This window comes from Talpa occidentalis, unplaced genomic scaffold (assembly GCF_014898055.3).
Source record: "Talpa occidentalis isolate TD23 unplaced genomic scaffold, MPIMG_talOcc4v2.1 talOcc4.8, whole genome shotgun sequence".
NCBI classification, from domain to species: Eukaryota; Metazoa; Chordata; class Mammalia; order Eulipotyphla; family Talpidae; genus Talpa; species Talpa occidentalis.
The window spans coordinates 14801096-14820988 of record NW_023605194.1 but is presented as its reverse complement, the minus strand read 5'-3'; positions in this window follow the sequence as shown (position 1 = coordinate 14820988).

Genomic DNA, 19893 nt, shown 5'->3' with positions numbered 1-19893 from the left:
GAGGAAACTTAAATAATTTTGAGAAATTCTCACAAGATTGATATGAAAAAAAGGGCAATGAATGAAGGGAATAAAGCATCAGAGAAGTAGGAATGCAAGTTAACCGCATTAAATAAGATTCACAAGAGACCCGTGGAAGTTAATAAAGCAAAATGCGAACTAAGAAAGTCTTGGTGTTTAGAAAGACACAGAAGTTCCTAAAACTGATTGTCATATTGATTTAACATAAATCCAATTCAAGAGGGGTTTTTATATAAATTGACAGATGGATTGTAAAATATTTATGGACACACACAAACAACTCCACAAGCATTTTTTGAAAGCTAATTAGAAAACAGTAAGTCCAAAGCAGAGGACTATCTGAAATCCATCAAGGTAAAGTAATCAATTGGCAAAAGAAATTCTCTTCAAAAATGGTGCTATAGTTATACTAATGCTATTAGTTATACTAATAATATAACTAAGTGAATGGAGAAAAAATCGAACCTAAACTTCTACCTCACACCTTACACAAAAATTAATTTTATATGGATTATAGACCTGAACATAAAGACTAAAGCTATAAAACTTTTAGGAATAAATACACACAGGAGACTATCTTCATCTATATAAGACTGGAACACAGTGTGTCTGTAGGTCTTGTAAGGGATAAAGCTGCCTAGACTTACATGGTGTGTTGGCAAAATAATAAGACCTTATTATAAATTAGCTGGTGATCTTTTGAAAGATTTTTAAAAAGTGAGCCACATCATCATTAACATTTTAGAAACAAAAGTGTGGAGAATGAATTAAAAAGAACAATTGCAGAGAAATCATTTAGAGATAATTTCAGGAATCATGTGAAGTTGATAAAAACCAAACTAAGACTTTCACAATATGGATAAAAGAAGGGAGGAAATGGATTGTAGAGCTATCAAGGAGAGAAAATCAATAGAAATTTTAGCACTCTTTGTGTTCACACATTAGGGGGATGCCAACGGAATTCTTCCTATTAAGGAAGAATTCATTTGGAGAGGTAATGTTAAATTCAGGGTGGAGTAAGGCTCAATGAGCCCCTGGTAAAACTATGTGCATAATCAAAATGGCAGCCTTTGGTGTTCAGGTAAGAGCAAATAAATTCAATGTGGCAAGAAGCTATAAATGCTGCAGGTCAAAGTTGCTCAAAGAGCAGATCTAGTGAAATCAGGGAGTGGTTACAGTAAAAGTCAAAAACATAGTCTCTTCAATAACAAAAACAAAGAGAAACTCCACCGACTGGGAGAACATTTTTGCACACAACACTAATGATAAAGGACTGATCACAAAAATCTACAAAGAGCTGATGAGACTCAACAACAACAAAGAAAATAATCCAGTCAAAAAATGGGTAAAGAACTAAAAAGAAACTTCTCTGAAGAGGAAATGAAAATGGCCAGCAGGCATATGAAAAAATGTTCAACATCACTTGTAATCAGGGAAATGCAAATCAAAACTACCATGAGATACCATCTTACACCAGTGAGAATGAAACATATTAAAAAAACTAGCAACAATAAATGTTGGCGAGGGTGTGGAGAAAAAGGAACTTTCCTGCACTGTTGGTGGGAGTGCAAACTGGTCCAACCACTATGGAGAGCTGTGTGGAGATTTCTGGACCTACTAAACATAGAGCTTTCATAGGATCCAGCAATTCCACTCCTAGGTATTTACCCAAAGGACACAGAAACATCAATTCCAAAGAGCACCTGCACCCCTATGTTTATAGCAGCACTGTTTACAATAGCTAAGCTTTGGAAACAGCCCAAATGCCCAAAAACAGATGACTGGATCAAGAAGATGTGGTACATATATACCATGGAATATTACTCAGCATTCAAAAAAGAGAAACACATGCAATTTGCAGCAACATGGATGGCGCTGGAAGGGATCATGCTCAGCGAAATAAGTCAGAAAGAAAAAGAAAAATACCGGATGGTCTCACTCATAGCAGGAATCTAGAAAACTTAAATAAGAGACCAGGAAAAAGAATAACTATAAGAAAGAAATTATCAAAATCAACAAACAACTATGAATCAGAGACACTCTCTGGGGGGTGGGGGGCGGGGAGGGGAGGGCTTGGGGTAAAAATAAGGGGGTTGCAATTGTATGGGGAATATAAAAATAAAATTTATTAAAAAAAAAAAACATAGTCTCTTCACACAAGAATGAAACATGTTTCCTATATGGTTCATCCACAAGAATGGCACTAAGCACAACCTATAAATTGACAACTATGAAGTCTAATCTTATGGTCTCAGCTCAGTCCTGAGTTAAATCTTAAATTCTAAAATTCTATCTTCAACTTTTCTCTAGGCTTCTTCACCTCTATGTTCTATAGACATCCCATACTTGACCCATTTTCAAATTCAATATATGATATTGGGCCAAGGTTAATATTTAAAATATAGCCAGAGCATCACAGTTTTTAACTAATCAGAAAAGATGTCAAATAACTCACAATGTAATCATTCTTAAAGAACTGGATTAAGCAATCCACCTAAATATCAAATCTGATTCAAACCTCCTTAATTCCTAAGTCTTTGTGTTTTCGATCTCAGATGATGATATCATCTAATCACTTAGAATAATCTTCTAGGTATCCTTTTCCTTACCAGCTTTTTTTAGTGGTCACCAAATCTTACCAGTCATTTGAAAATCTCTCATTAATTTTGCCTCTTTTCTGCTTTTCTATGTTTCTATTCCTGGCTTTCACCATCTCCTATCTTAGCAACTGCTGTAGTCTCTCAGCTGGTGTCCAATCACTTTGCCCTTTTGAGCTTATTGATTTTGACCCTGGAACAGGATGGCTCTTCTCAACTCTGCCTGGTATATGGTCACCCACCATTTAGGATTAAAATCAAATAATACGTATGTGACAACTTCCTCTAACTTATAAAGCTGTTCTTTAACTTTTGTATTCCCCCACTTTTACAAACCTATGAAAGATATCACTTTGCTACATGACATGTAAGTAACTCCATATCTAGCTATCTTCAAGGTCTACTACCTTATCCTGCTATAAGAGATAATTCATTATCATGTTTAGTGTTTACCATATAACTGCAAACTATATCTAGTAGATGGTGAAGAGGCTTTTGTTCTTCAATAGTAAGTCAGGAAGTTCACATCTTTAATGCAGTCACCACTTTAACAGTGTCTGTAGTCAAAAGAGAACAAAAAGGAGGCTATTTTCTCATAGACCTCGAAGAATTCCAACCTTTTAATAGAAACTAAGTTCAGTCACCATTTCTGTCCTCCAGCCATTTTTTGCTCATTGGAAAGACAAATTTTCATCCATGTTCATACAAGTAATGATTCTGATATAACACAGTATGAAATGCTCAATTGTGTAGAACTGATTCTTCTGCCATGGGAACTTGCCTGAGTCCAAAATTATGTGTATAATGTTGATAAAAAATCCCAACCTTTGGGTGTTCCAAATGAGGAAAAAGACATTTTCATAGTCCAATTAATATAGTTCATATTAATTCACTAATTCAGACTCTTTAAACCAGTTTTTATCAATAGCGATTGAAAGTGGTATAAAGGATAAGCCCTGAGATATAACAAAGTCAAGGTCTTCAATGATCCTTCTCGCCTCTCTTTGAAGTCATAGTCTATAAAATCTAAATCAACCTTGAAATATACCAATTGAGCACCCAATAATTTCCCTACATTTTCCCTTGTCTCACTCCAATCAATGAAAAGTTTTTCCTCTCAAATGAGAGATTCTTTCTACAAAAAGTTAAGAACTTATTTACAGATGAGTGTGAAGAAGTTCTTCCAGTTGTAGTCAAATTATCTCTGCTTATTAAGCATATCAAGTTTATGGATGTTATTTCAAGAATTTTATAAATGTAAGTCACTAACATGATTCTACTCTAAAAATTAAGGGAAAATACAGTTAGCTTTCATTAATTCTCATTTAACATTTCACAAAATTCACTAATATATTGCAAGAATTTGATTTCGTTGCTAGACTAAAACAATAATACAATTAGTCATTTCATAAATATGATAGTCTTGGATGCTTCAAAAACAAAGTTTCTTTTAGGAAAAATAATTTTCTTAATAAAACTTCACCTCGAATTTTATCACGGTTGTGTAAGCAGAAACAAAATTGTTGATAGAAAATACAGTCCTTACTCTCCCAGACTTTACACTACTCTAACAGTGCATGCCTTCTAATACATATTCTCCCTCTCCCCTGAGCACAGAGATGATGGGAGCAGAAAGCACAGGGAATGTAACACCGATTTGCCTGAAATATTTATCATTTTTATTAATATTTATTTCATTTGTTGAAAGAGTGAACAAGAGATGATGATAAGAAACATGAACAAAATAGATTAAACCAAATGGCTTTATTAATAGCACTATCTCCATTCTAAGCTTCATGACAGATGGAAGGAGAGAGAAATATCCAGCATCCCCAACAGAGATAGACATTGCTCATATCTGTGTCCAACATGGGTCATCAAAGCAAGCATTTAGAGGTTTTATTTGTATGTTTTATTCTTGCTCTTGAAATAATTATTTCTAAGTATCCCTATTATTAGAAGCAGTCAGCCAGCAAACCAATTTATATAAGTAACCAGTTTTGTTTATCTCTTTCTTACTAAACACTAAGATGATTATTTTGTGTGTATTTTTATCAGGAACTCACCATAATCCTATGCAGAGGCACTATTATTATCCCCCAATATAGCAATAAAAAACAAGTTTTACTGTTATTAATTTTCCTACTTTCACACAATATATAAATGATAAAACAAGGTTTCAAGAATTCAGGTGGGCTTAAAAGATTCTATCTAATTCTATATCATAATTGTAACCTTGAGGCTAAACAGTTTCATATCCAATTCTACTCCTTTCCCCCTCCTTCCTTTCTCATTGCTTCAATTTATTTTGATTCCTTTGAGAATCCACCTAGATAATTTTTTAAGCTCCTAGAGATCATTTTACTCTACTTGCTGTGTCTTTTACTGCACAAGACAAAGAGGAAGGGGATGTCATTTAATGGGGCTGGAAATCCACATAGTACTGCCCAATGGAGGCACTGAGAAAAGGGCAGGTCCCTCATCCATGGGCTAGATGGGGCGCCTATGCTGTATAGGGTTAGAAGACCCACTCAGATCACAAAAGTAGAATATGAGACTTCCAGGAAGAATGTTCAAGGATGAGCAGGTATTCCTTAAACTGTCTTCTGTAAGAGTTTGTTGTATGGAGGGAAATGGTCTAGAGAAAAACTAGGTCAGAGACAGGACAACTGTGGAGGAGTAGGGAACAAGGAAACAATCAATACTTGAGGGCCCTACACTTCATCCTCATCAACTCTAACCGTATCTGTGTCAACCTGCTCAAAATCAAAGTTCCTACGGTTTCAGGAACTCCTGATGGCCGTTCTCTCAGTCCTGAGACTGGGATGGGGACAGGACTCCACTGAAGTCCACCCATGTAGAACAGCAGAGAGCCATTCTCGAAAATAAATGTTTAAGGTTCGTTATCAGTAGATGGAGGAAGGGATGCTCTGGGGACAAACTTCACACATTCACTACTTGCAGTTTAGGCAGGAAGACAATACCATGAAATGTTTATATAACAACATCCACATGTATAAATCCCTTTCTGCCAGGTCTTTTCTACAGTTTATGAAATTAACTCATTAAAGCCTTACAATATCACGCATTACCCCTGCTTTGCAGATAGACACATACATAGGGAATTTAAGTCTGATTCAAAATTACATGACTATATAGAAACAGAAACAAAATCTGAGCCTGTGCTAGCAGACTACAGGATCTACGTTCTCTATCTCTGCTCCACACTGCTTCTCAAAACTGTGCTGCTTGTGAAAAAGCTGAGAGAAACAAGGTTTAAAAAAAAAGGAAAAACAAGGTCATGAACCTATTTCATTATAATACTTTATTGCATTTATGAAAGAGAATTTTAACTTTCATCTTACATATAAGAATCTAATTCATTCCTAAATTTCATGAAAGCTTAGAATATTTAAGGAAAAAAAAGAACTTTCACACATGAAAGTTAAGTTCTTAATGATTTAATGCATGCAATTGAGGCGTGGAGATGCTGGTTTATACGATCTTCCTCAAAAGTTAATGACTTTGGTGTTTAAATGTTATCAAAAGATTCCTTTTGTCACATATTCAAAGATTAGAACTTCTTCCTTGAGGCAGGTGAGGTCACTAACACCATGTCATTTCAGGTCCCTCATCACAGTATTGAATAGAGTCACATAATTGGAAGTTTAGCCAAGCATAACAGGCACTAACAGAAGATGGCATAATCAGATACCAGCCTGAACCTTGCTTTTAAAACCAGTCCATTTCACACCAGAAAGGACTTATCACACCAGAAAGGACAAAGAGGTAGCCTCTGACTGTTCACAATAGAAGAGATATCAATACCCTCTAGAGATTAAAAGATAAGCAGGCTTCCATCCACCCAAGGCCTGTGGTGTGCAAAAGAGCAGATGTTATAAAATAAGAACTTTTATTAGGTACGCCTCCAAGCCAAGCAAATGTTAAATAGGAGAGTCTATGAAAAAAAAAAATGTAATTGACCATTAGACATTAAATACATTAATAATCTTTTATCTAACTTGTGAGCAATGACACCTTATTATATGTGCTTGTGTATTGAACATTGTATCTATAAATGTGGGTAGTTTAAATAAAGACTGTCTAGTTTAAATAGACAGCATTGTACCTGATACCGAAACATAATATTTAGTCAAAGTGGCTTTGTTCGTTTTCTCAAACACTGTTCACCTTCATGACCTTTTATGATTGTTTCATTTTTCTATAATATTCATATTAATGGTTAGAAACTACAGTAGAGACTTAGAAGATAAACAATTAGATAAAGTATTAGAGATAAGAAACCTACTTAGGGATATTGCCATCCATAGTGAGTCTACCTATCCACCCACATCTTTGGCTAACAGGAAGGGCAGCAGTGTCAGCACATGTCACTGCAGAGCGAGGTCTGAACGGGTAACTACAGTAGGGAAGAGACAATGCATAGACAGGAGGATTATAGCAAAAACTTAATTATAGCACCAAATCAGAGTAAAATTTCAGTTTAACTGAACCTGTTAAACTGAAAGATCTCAGAGAACTGTGGATTCTTTCTATCTTTTCATTTACCTCAGAGGCAAACTTCTCTAAGATGAGGATCAAGAGCTAGACCTTGTTCATAAAAGAGAAAGAGAAGATTGTATACACAAGTAAAATATTCTACTGGTCTGACAAATACCAGGGGTACCTCCCAACTGCATGCATTTTCAATTCATCATTCAGACACAGTCTTTGCTCTCATAATTTCCACATGCTGAATTTCCTGAAGATTCTGAACTCATGATCAGACATTTGGGGGAAGAGGCTTCAGTAGTTCTCAATTTTGAAAAGGCAGAAGACATCTCCACACTACTTTCCACAGAGACTAGACCAGTCTACATTCCCACAAACAGTGTGAAGTGTTCCTCTTTCTCCACTGGCCCAAGCCCTATGGAAAGCAGTGTGGAGATTTATCAAAAGATTAGAAATGGATCTGCCTTAAGACCCAGCAATGCCACTCCTATGTATCTACCCTCCAAAATACAAAAAATTAGAAAGGAAATTTGCACACCTATGTTCTAAGCAGTAATATTTAGAGTAGTCCAAGATAACATAACAATGTAAGTGTGCAAAAACAGATGAGTGGCTCAAGATGTGGTGTTTATACATAATGTAATATTACCGAGTAATCAAAAAAGATAAACTCATGCCATGTACAGCAATGAGGATAGAATCGGAAGAGATAATCCTAAGCAAAATAAGTCAAGAGAACTTGATTGTGTATTTGAAAGTTGCAGAGAGGGCAGATTTTTTTTAATTATTATTGAGGTAACATTTGAATATCCCCATCTTGTGGACCCACCATCAAAGCACCCATAGTCCTCCACCATAGTCCATTGTGATTCCTTCCCATTATATTCTTACTTCTCCCCACCCTGCCCCCCTTAGTGCTTCAGTTCTGTAGTCATGGGTTAGTTTTCAAGCTTGTCTTTGACTTTTAGTCACTTTAAATTTCACATATTAGTTATACCACTAGTATTTATCTTTCTCCTTCTGACTTATTTCACTTAGCATTATCCCTTCCAGCTCTAAGAGGTCAGGTCTTAAAAAGTTCTCTCCATGAACACACACAGAGTTCTAACAATGTAAGATGATGGGTCTGTTAACTGACCTTATTGCAGAATCATTTTCACAATAGACACATGTCAAACTATGACGCTCATTTCAAACTTACAGATATGCTATGTTTTTTTTTTAACTTTAAGCCAATTTTTATTACACAAAAGTCACATCATTGGATATTTTCCTACTCTGCATATAATTATTATTATTCTCCCTAGAAAGGTTGTTTCTTCAATTCTCATCTGGTGATGACAAGCACTAAAACCCCAATTTTAACAGAACAGTAGCAAAAATGCCTCAGGGATTTAAGTTGAAAAAGTACATCAGTACGTAGCTCTTGCACTCAGTCATCAGGAATATACAAATGTCTTTTTATTCAAAATACAAAATAAATCATCTATAGGCCTGAACAATGACAGCCGTAAGCTATTACGTGCTGTCAACTGAAACCAGTAACTGATGATTATAGTGATTTTCTCAAACATCAGCCAGTCAGTGAAAGGAAACAACTGAAGAGAATGTTGGCTGATGTTATTCGTCACTTAAATTTCAAGAAAGGTGGAGGAAGAAAAAGATAACATATCTGGGTCAATTAACTACCTGGTATAGCACACTCAATAGTGATCAGTCACTGCTATTCTCAACTATTAATAACTCTTGATATAGGGGAGCAGGGAGAAGATATGATAAGGATGTGCAAGTAACTTGTCAAGTAAGTCAAAAATAAAACCAGAGTGGAAAACCAATCCCCACCTTGCTCAATTGCATGTATCAATCAAGTAATAGCTGGACCATCCCCACTCCTAATGGTTCCCGTGAACACCCTACAACAAGTATTTTCCTTTCCATTGGAAAATAAAGTGTTTCTCTAAACTTGACACTTTCTGTTCTACAAACATACACATACTAATATTTCCCTCTCATTTCATTTGTTAGGCATTTCTTATTTCTTGACAAGTATGATTACTTTCATACCATTCTTACATTAAAAATATGATTAACACCATTAAATCAGAGCATATTCTCAGTCAAGGATATCAACATAAAATTTGTTTATAAAAAAAGTAATGTTGAGCCCTATTACTCTCTACATAGTAGGTTTGCTCTAGCTTTCTGTCACACAAACTCTGTTTAATAACTGCAAGAAATAAATTGAGGAAGGAAAGGGAAGAAAATTGAGGGAAGGTGAAGGGAGAAAAGGGAATAATGGAAATGGAAGAGAGGAGAGAGAGGAAGGGAGGTATGAAGGGCTTTGTGGTTCTACTTACTAATACAAAATTGTAAATTAGAGATTCGGAAACTAATGAATGAGTGAAAGATACCCTGCTAAAAAATGAAAAAGTCCACATGAAGTATTTCAATGCCTACTTTTGAAGGTTGAGAAACCACATCTAGATCTCAATCTTGTTTTAGAGCCCTGTACTATATGCATGATGATAATTATTTATTGTAAATAGTTCAAATAATGTAACAATGTTAAAGACAAATGAAAAAGACTCATCTACATTTTTATAAAAGATTTATTTATTTATGCATACAAGAGCTGGGGTATAGGCCAGAGCTGCAGGGGGTGAGAGGATTCATCAGAGACAGAGTGGGGAACAGAACAGGCAGATCGACTGAGGGGAGCAGCGGGTGAGTCAGGAGAGGTCTGCAGCACTATTTGGGTTGCTCCCTGCCCGGGGATCGAACTTGTGCTGCAGTGGTTGCCCATAGTTTCATAGGTTGCGTCTTAACCCCTGGCACCACCAGGGAGACCCCATCTAAACTTGATATTTTATAGTTCATAGTGCAGAGATCTTTCACCGCTTTGGTTACAGAAATTTCTTGGTATATTTAAGCTATTGAAATGTTCATAATTTATTTTTCAGATAATTCATGGTCAGTATATAAAAATACAATTAGTTTTTATTTTTTTTAAAGATTTATTTATTTATTTATACAATCACTGGGTACAGTCAGAAGCGTGGGAGGGTGAGAGAATTCACCAGAGACAGAGAGGGGAACAGAACAGGCAGACTGACGAAATACACTGCTGAGGGGAGCAGCGGGCACGGCAGGAGAGGTCTGTCACGCCCTGTAGGACCCTCACTGAAAGCCGGGGATCAAACCAGAGATGCAGAGGCTGCGGGCAGCTTTGCAGCCCAGCTCTCAACTGCCTGCACCACCAGGGAATGCCCTACAATTAGTTTTTGTATGCTAATTTTGTGTACTCCAACTTTTCTGAATTGATTTACTAGTTCCAACAATTCTTTGGTGGAGTCTTTAGGACTTTCTGTGTATATGATCATGTCATTGCAAGCAGAGACAATTTTCCTTCTTCTTTTCCTATTTTGGATGCCTTTAAATTTCTTTTTATTCTCTACTTGCTCTGATCAGAACTTCCATGCCGTGTTGAGTAGGAATGATGAGAATGGGCACCTTTGTCTTGTTCCTATTCTTTGAGGAAAAGCTTTTAGTTTTTTGCCTTTCAATATGATGTTGGCTGTAGGCTTGCCATATATGACCTCTTTATACTGAGCACATATTATCTACATATAATTTGTTGAGAGTACTCTTTATGATGAATCTGTACTGCACTCTGACAAGTCTTTCCTATACCTGTTAGATAATCAACATGGTCAGGGTGAATTAGCCTTTCAGAGTCCTGTGGAATTCAGCTTACTAATAATTTGTTGAGGTTTTTTTGCAACTATTTTCATCAGCTATATTGGCCTCTTCTTGTTGTGTCCTTATTTCACATTGTCATCAAGGCAGTAGTAACCTTGTAAAATGAGTTTGAAAGTGTTTTCTATTTCCAATTTTTTGTAAGAGTTCAAGGATTGATAATCTTTCTTTAAACATTTTCCTTTTAAATATTAATACCTAGTCTTGGCCATGAAGCATGGAAATAGTCCTTTGATAATATGTATTAAGAGCCTGAAACACAGTCATGTTATTTATCCCAATATTTCTACAAACTGAAATTTACCCTGAAGAATTATTACAAGTACAATAAATATTTTTGCACATAGAATGCTTGTAACAGAAAAAAAAAGATGTAGACCAAGAAAACATTGGCAAAATAAATTACAGCATACAGAAATTGTGAAATGATATATAGATCTTAAAATCAAGCTGTGAAATAATATTTAACAAAAATATGCAAGAAGTGTTAAGTGAGAAAACAGTTCATAAAAGAATATAAATTCTGGACCATCAATTCTATAAAACACAGCTCTAGATAAAACACACTTGCATTTACATAGAGGAAATAGCCTACAGAAAAAAATTAATGGTGATAATTTTCTTCAGTTACATATATATACATATCACAAAAATTTTCTTTCTTTTTTCCCTGTTTCCATAGTTTTACAATAAATAATTGACTCTTCTTAGTCAGAAAAGTTGAAAAGGATACATTCCAATCCTGTTATCAAGAGCAGCAATAATTATTGGTGTCTTAAACCTATCTTCAAAAAACAGCACAGTCAGGTGCTTCATATCAATACCTGAATTCAAGAGTAACCCTACACTAAATTACCCATCTTGGTTGTCTTTTCTAGTGTCAGATCTGCTGCACCTCCCCCTGCAGTGACCTTTAGGGCTAATGGCTTTTGCCACCGTCCCTAGGTCCGGCTGGGCAAGGAACCAGCACGCAGGGGGAGAACAGCAAAACTCCCTGAAGCAGGGGGAGAACAGCAAACCCCCCAAAGACATAGATAAGACGGAAGCCTGTTGAAAGATAATGACCACAAGGAGCCACCACAAGAATGCTGACCTAAAGGAACCTTATCTCGTCTCCTCAAACCTACAAACTTTATCCCTTCACTCTCTTTCTAAAACTTCTTCCTTCTCTTCTATAAAGGTCATTGATTGCTAATTTAAAGAAACATATGAAATCTAGTAACAAGGATGACTCAAATGAAACACCACTAAACCTTGTGTAACAACAAAATTGTTAGTTCAATAATTGCTCTGTTATATGTTAAAATTCCTTAGCTTTGATCCTTAATGAAAAAGTGTTATTACATAAAAATAAGTGCACCTGTTATAATTAATAATAATTAATGAATTTAGTGGTTAGCTAAGAGAAAATGTAATTATATAAAACAAAAGACAAAACTAATGGTCTGACTGCTTAGGAATGTGCCTAGATCCAAATGTAACTCTGGACATATCACTGCCTTGTCATTGATAAGTAAACCTATGAGCCAACTGGTTTAATTCACTGATAACCGATCCTATGCCCTTAGAAAAACATATATATACTGGCCACTAACTTAAATAAAAACACACTCAGACTTTCACTCTCTTGAAGTGTGTCTGTTTGTCATTAGCCGAATCCCTGACCACCCCGCGCAATCTCTCAACCCTGAAACGGCCTCATCGCCCATCGCTGTGCTGGTCTGTGGCACAGATCCTCACAGTCAAATGACTATTCCTTCTCAGATTCCTCCCATGTAGCAATACCATCAGGCCAAAATACTGAAATAAGAAAGATTGCTGAAGCTTGTCATTTATGTATTAATTTAATTGGGACTTTGAGTAGATCTTCACAACCCTAAAAGCTACAAAGCCCATGTGCTCAGTACAGTCTTTCATTTATGTTCCAGAGTTCACCCTTGGAATCTCACCTCTAACTCCTGCATTGAGCATGCCCTTCTCCACCCCAGACTTCACCCAATAGAGAAGCTAACTGGACTTGAGATCACAGTACTCCTTATTATGGTTGTCAAGTTTCTTATGACCTATGCCTTGATAATATAATCATCAAAGACAGGATGTCTCTCAGAGATGCAGGGTGGGAACACATGTAGTTCAATCTGAGATTATTCCTCAGACATACTGGATGGAATCCCACTGGGTTCTTGTGACCCCAGGAATGCAATTATTCTGCTGCATTATTACTATATCTCTGTTTCTCCATAAGCATTAAATGATATATATTTTTTCCTATAATCTTAATAAACTGACTGTGAAATGTGCCCCTTCTCAGTAAAATAAATTCCATTACTAGCTGAAACCTTTCATTTAATAATTCTGTTTGAAGAACTGATTTCCCAGTCACTTCCCCAACATTCATTCCACATATCTGTGCTGATTTAATCATCTTCTACTATTGTATAAAACAGAGCATGCGGAAATATGAATCCCTTGATACACATTTCCCAAATATCCTACATGAACTACATTCTTTAACAGAATTTTTGAGAAATGTAATGATTTGATACATCATGAAGAATTTTAAGTTTAGGGAAACATGAAAATGACCAGTCTGATGACACATCTGGACAATTTTTTCATATAACAGTTCATCAAAGAGTTGAGGTATTTTTAGTATGAAAGATCCAGCACAGTTAAGATGATGGTAGAAGTAGCTGAAGGATTTGGAAAGATTTTTTGAGTAAAAGTGAAATATTAAATCTATTAAATAAATTGTTCTGCCACACAGCACACATCTGTTCACAAAATTGACAGAACCAAGACCAAGTAAGGGAGGGAAACACATATTGATTTGTTCAAAAAATAAAATGTCTTTAAGTGAAAAATATAAAAAATATGGAAATATATCAACACATCTTTGGAAACCTTCAGTTAAAAGCAGAAAATCAACCTCCAGGAAGGTTGTCAAAAAGCTATTTTGCTAAGATGGATCATTGAGTCTCAAACCTCTATAGGTTATCATCCAAAATTCTAAAATTAAGGACAGATTTGGAGTTTTAGCCATGGACTTAATGGAGTATATACACATGATGATTCTTAATGATTAACAACTGAAACATATGATGTTACAATGCAATATTACTTCAATTAATATTATTTCAGGGCAAATGTCCCCTACTTCATTTCAGGACACAAAATTTGATAGAGAAAAAGTGAAAAAGAAATTCATACAGGGCTAATTTTCTGTATTTCTATGTATTTAGGTGGTGGAAATGGCACTCTAAAGAGGTAGGGCATCTTTAACCTGTGTCTCCATCAGAGATTCTATATCCAGGAGCCTCTATGGTAATGGAATAGCCTCTAAAGGAACACATTAGAAATCAGACAACAGAATTCATTGTCCACTGGAGACATACAGGACATCATATAAACCACCTTAATTTTTTTGAACTTCACCTTCCTCAACATTATTCTCAGCATAATAGTATTACCCTTAATTTATTCCCAGGGTGATAAACATTTTAAAATAGTTTAACATAGTATAAAAATTCAAGAACACATATTTACATGACTTTTCTAAAAATAAAGTTAAAGAAAAATTGACTTTTGGCTATTACAAAATTAATTTCTAAAGGCCCCTATCTCCCAAAACAAAAAGATCAATTCATATCCCAAATAACTGACATGCAGCTTATGAAATCACAATATATTTGACTCCTTAATCAACCATTCCTGCAGCTGATATAGAACATATTTGTTTTTATGTAATGAATACACAAAAAACAAAGCCCACTTTTATCACCTACTTTGATGCTGTAACTGCTTTTGCCCTGATGTTTCCCTTACAACAGCTACAAAGATAATAAAATAATTATGAAAACATCTGGAAGAAAGTGAAGAGAAATTACTATATTTTTAAACCTCTCCCCTGAATAACTGGTACTGTTATAACAACACCTACTGTTATAGGTGGTGTGTCAGAACAATGACATCAGCAAAATCATTCTCATTAAAGAGAGAAGAAAGACACCTGCATAAATAAAATAATGATTGCTTATTATTAGACCCAATGGGGTCACTCTCACCCCTACTACTTATAAGAGCAGTTTTATCCTCTCTTATTGTGATTACCTCAGGGATTGTTTCTTAAGGTTCTTGTGTTTGGGATCCCTTAAAATTCCTGGATCTATGAATTTATATTTTCATCAAATTGGAATAATTACAGGACATCGTTTCTTTAAACATCACACTTCCTCCATCTTCTTTGCATCTCCAGCTCACACATATTAATAGGTTTGATTTGTTTCACAGTTTTAGTGATCTTTGTTTATATGCTAGAATTTCACTTTTTTCTGTGTTTCATTTTGGATAACTTCAGGTTTTGTCTTCAAGTTCAATACTCTTTTGTTTAGGAGCATATAATCTGTGATTAAATGTTGAGTTTGTGTTTCAGGAAAATCATGCTTTTCCTCTCTAGCAGTTTCAATTATTTTTACAATATTGGGTCTTTATTCTTATTTTTATTTTTTAAGGTCAGTTTCAAGTTATAATTCACATAATAAAAGGCACCAAGAAACAGTATCCAATCATCTATGTCTGGCTTTTTACCCTCAGTAAAATCCTTATGAAATCTATGTTTTTTATATTATCTTGCCTTGGGTGAGTAGAATTTGAAATTCTATTCAATATGAAAGTGCCTTTATTCATTCATCAGTTGATGAGTATTTGGATTGTTTGCAATTTTTGATACTATGAATAAATCAAATTGCTTTTAAAATCCCATGAGTCCTTAATAAGTTTTTCACAAACTCTTTAAAAGTGGCTGATCTGTCCTGTAATGCTATCATCCAAGTTTGAGTTTCAGTTGTCCTACATATTGGTCAACATACCTATCTTTTTAAAGTTTCATTTTCCTAATGGGTATGTAATATATCTCATAGTGATTTTAATTTGCATTTTCCTAATGACTCATGATGTCTGGCATCTTTTCAGACCCTTATTTTCCATTTGTATATTTTAAGTGACCTTTCATAACTCATGCCTAATTTTTAACTTTTAGAAACTAAAGTTTTAGAAAGTAAACCTTAAATTTCAGAACAGTTTTATATTTAAAAAACAGTGATATTACAGCAAGTTTCCATATATCCCACAGCCAGTTACTCCAATTATTAGCATCTTAAAAAAATCACATCATACATGTGATACATGTGTGACAATTAATAATCTGATACCAATACATTATTCTTAGAGTTGATATTTTATTAAAATTTCCTTGGTGTTTGCTTAATGTAATAATGAAATTTAAGCTTATAAACTTTATCAATAATATCATGATTATCTTTTTAAGTAACATCAATTGCTTGCTCACCATATACCAGGCATTATGCATGTAACCTCATTCACTTTTCACTACAAACTTACAACATAATGCATTAGTCAGTATTCTCCCAAATGTAATAGAAAGAAGTCCTATTCTAGCTATACTAAGTAAAGTAAAATGAAAACAAAACTAATAAGGAGGTTTTAGCATCTCAAGGCACTGGGAAGTTTGGGTGAAAATGAATTAGGCATTATATTTATTGTCTACCTACTGTTTTTCTCTCCCTACTTCTCTTTATGACTTGACCTTACTCTTTCACTCTAAGACTAGGATTTTTCCATGTGTCAAAGATGAGTACTTTTATCTGCCAAGGAGAATCTTTATTGCACTTTTATTTATTTATTTTTAAAGACTTTTTTTTTTTAACAGCAGAGTTTTTTTTGGTTTTTTTTTTTAAGATTTATTTATTTATACAAGTACTGGGTACAGTCAGAAGAGCGGGAGGGTGAGAGAATTCACCAGAGCCAGAGCGGGGAGCAGAATAGGCAGAAGGACCAAAGTACACTGCTGAGAGGAGCAGCAGGCGGCAGGAGAGGTCTGCGCGCAATTGTGGACCCTCCTCCGGGGAGGAGGGTGGCCGGGAGCAGCCAGGAATCGAACCGGCACTGCAGAGGCTGCGGGCAGCTTCACAACCCAGCGCTCAACCGCTGCACCACTGGGGAGGCCCTATTTTTTTTTTTAATAATAAATTTTATTTTTATATTCCCCATACAATTGCAACCCCCTTATTTTGACCCCAATCCCTCCCCTCCTTCCCCCTACCCCACATAGAGTGTCTCTGGTTCATAGTTGTTTGTTGATTTTGATTTTCACTTTCTTATAGTTATTCATTTTCCTGGTCCCTTATTTAAGTTTTCTAGATTCCTGCTATGAGTGAGACCATCCGGTATTTTTCTTTTTCTTTCTGGCTTATTTCACTGAGCATGATCCCATCCAGCGCCATCCATGTTGCTGCAAATTGCATGTGTTTATCTTTTTTGAATGCTGAGTAATATTCCGTGGTATATATGTACCACATCTTCTTGATCCAGTCATCTATTTTTGGGCATTTGGGTTGTTTCCAAAGCTTAGCTATTGTAAATAGTGCTGCTATAAACATAGGGGTGCAGGTGCTCTTTGGAATTGATGTCTCTGTGTCCTTTGGGTAAATACCTAGGAGTGGAATTGCTGGATCATATGGAAGCTCTATGTTTAGTAGGTCCAGAAATCTCCATACAGCTTTCCACAGTGGTTGGACCAGTTTGCACTCCCACCAACAGTGCAGAAGAGTTCCTTTTTCTCCACACCCTCGCCAACATTTGTTGTTGCTAGTTTTTTTAATATGTGCCATTCTCACTGGTGTAAGATGGTATCTCATGGTAGTTTTGATTTGCATTTCCCTGATGACAAGTGATGTTGAACATTTTTTCATATGCCTGTTGGCCATTTGTATTTCCTCTTCAGAGAAGTTTCTTTTTAGCTCTTCTGCCCATTTTTTGACTGGATTATTTTCTTTGTTGTTGTTGAGTCTCATCAGCTTTAATACATGAAAACAAAGTGGTTCAGAATCTTAATTATTGAAGATTTCATTGCGGAATAAGGTAACCTGAGGAAATTTCAAGAAGGATAAAGGATTGGTTAATGAGAAAAGAGTGTGTGTTATAAAGTTTTTCCATGTGCAAGTACAGAATTATTTCTTAAGAAAGTATATCAGGCCTCCCCAGTGGCACAGCGGGTTGAGTGCAGCACTATGCAGCTGTCTGCAGCCTCTGCAGCACTGGTTCTATTCCCAGCCGACCGGGGAAAAACCCACATGGCAGGACAGACCTCTCCTATCTCTCCTACTGCTCCCCTCAGCAGTGTACTTCGGTCCATCTGCCTGTTCCATTCCCCAGACTGTCTCTGGTGAATCCTCCCACCCTCCCATGCCTCTGGCCTGTACCCAGTTCTTGTAAAAAAATAAATAAATCTTTCAAAAAAAAAGTATTATCAAGTTTAGAGATAAAGAAAAGTGTATTCTAGTCCAACCTTAGCTGCTGATTGACTTGTGGCTATGGAAAAGTCATTCAGTCTGTAAAACTCAACTCTCTATTACAAAATATGGATACTAATATCTACTGAGTCACTTCATGGAGTTTTCATGAGACTTTAAATAGGGCAGGAAATAATCACAGTACTATGAAAATAGTAGAAACTCATTCAAATAAAAAGAGCATTGTTTTTCATATTATATATGCTGTCTCCTGTGCATAAAATCACAGTTGTTTTCCATCAATATTCTTTATAAAATTCTGGGTAAATTAAGCCCCAATTACATGATCAGTTTTTAAATAGCTAATGGGACAAATTTTATACCAGTAACTATATCCCTTAATTAGCATTTATCCTAAACTATTATTTTAATTTGATGAAGCTCTTTGTGCTAACTACTTCTCTGTTGCAGAATTCTTAAGAGTTTAATCCTGTGCCTTGAGTAGTTTTTTGATTGCATCCAGGTAAATATTTATTTCGTTGTGTGTAATCTTCAGTAAACAGAGGTTCTTACTTTCTCCACACCAGTTACTAATTTTCCCTGAAATTTTTCTTGTGTAATCTAAGTCATCTTTTCATTTCTACTTATGAGAAATGCCTGGTTCCCCCAAGTTCCTCAAATCTCTTGAGGAACCTTCTTCCAATGAAATTCCAGGTGAAAATGAGGCATTGATTTATGCTGAGTCTTTATCCACAGCCCTGAGGAAAAAAAAAAGTGAAATGCCACATTTTTGGAATAATTGGTTAGTAAAACAAACCCAGAGGCAATAGGAAAAAAAACAATGAAATTTGTGCTTCACCTCATTTATTTTGACAGTTGCAGGAGTTAAAGTCCAATCGTGCATGTTAATGTTGGTAAATAAAGGTGCAAAAAGGAAAAAATATAAACCAGATACGTTGAAGCTTGAAAACCATTAGGTGGTGAGTGAGCATCACGTTTCTCATGTGTTAGGGGTGTAATCTGCAAGAATATTTTGAATGTTGTTTTCATGTTTTGTCCCGCAATAGGATTATAATTAACCCATTGGAAGAATTCTTTCAAGGATCCCAAGGTAATTAAGAGAAACAAGTGCCTTTTGACCGCAGAGTGATGCTCTTTCTGAACAGGGTCATTGGATCTTAGAAATGAAATAAGCAATTGTCCCCATTTTCTTCAGACTGAGAGAAAGAGAGAGAGAGAGAGAGAGAGAGAGAGAGAGAGAGAGAGTATGTGTGTGTGTTTGACATTGGCGGTAGGGATTTGGAAGAAGCAGATAGGGAAAATGTAGACTAAAAATATGACTAAAGTGACTCATTCAAGACAGAGAGGTATAGAAATATCACTGAACCACTGAGATACATATATAACAAAAGAAAAATTATTAAAATTGGTGGTATACAGGGAGTGAGATCCTGCCTGGGGTCCAGTGAGGCAAGGATTTGTCATCATGGAGCTTCCGCTACTATTGGATTTTCTTTCAATGTGTACAATTGCTTTAATTGTGATAATGACAATAACAACTGCCACAATATCAGTATCAACAACAGCCATAATAATATAAATCTAGCTCCAGAACAAAAGGATTGAAGTTGAAATGGAATAGCATCCAAGTTCAAGAAATAATAAAATTATCTTTCATAGTCTATTGAAACAGTATA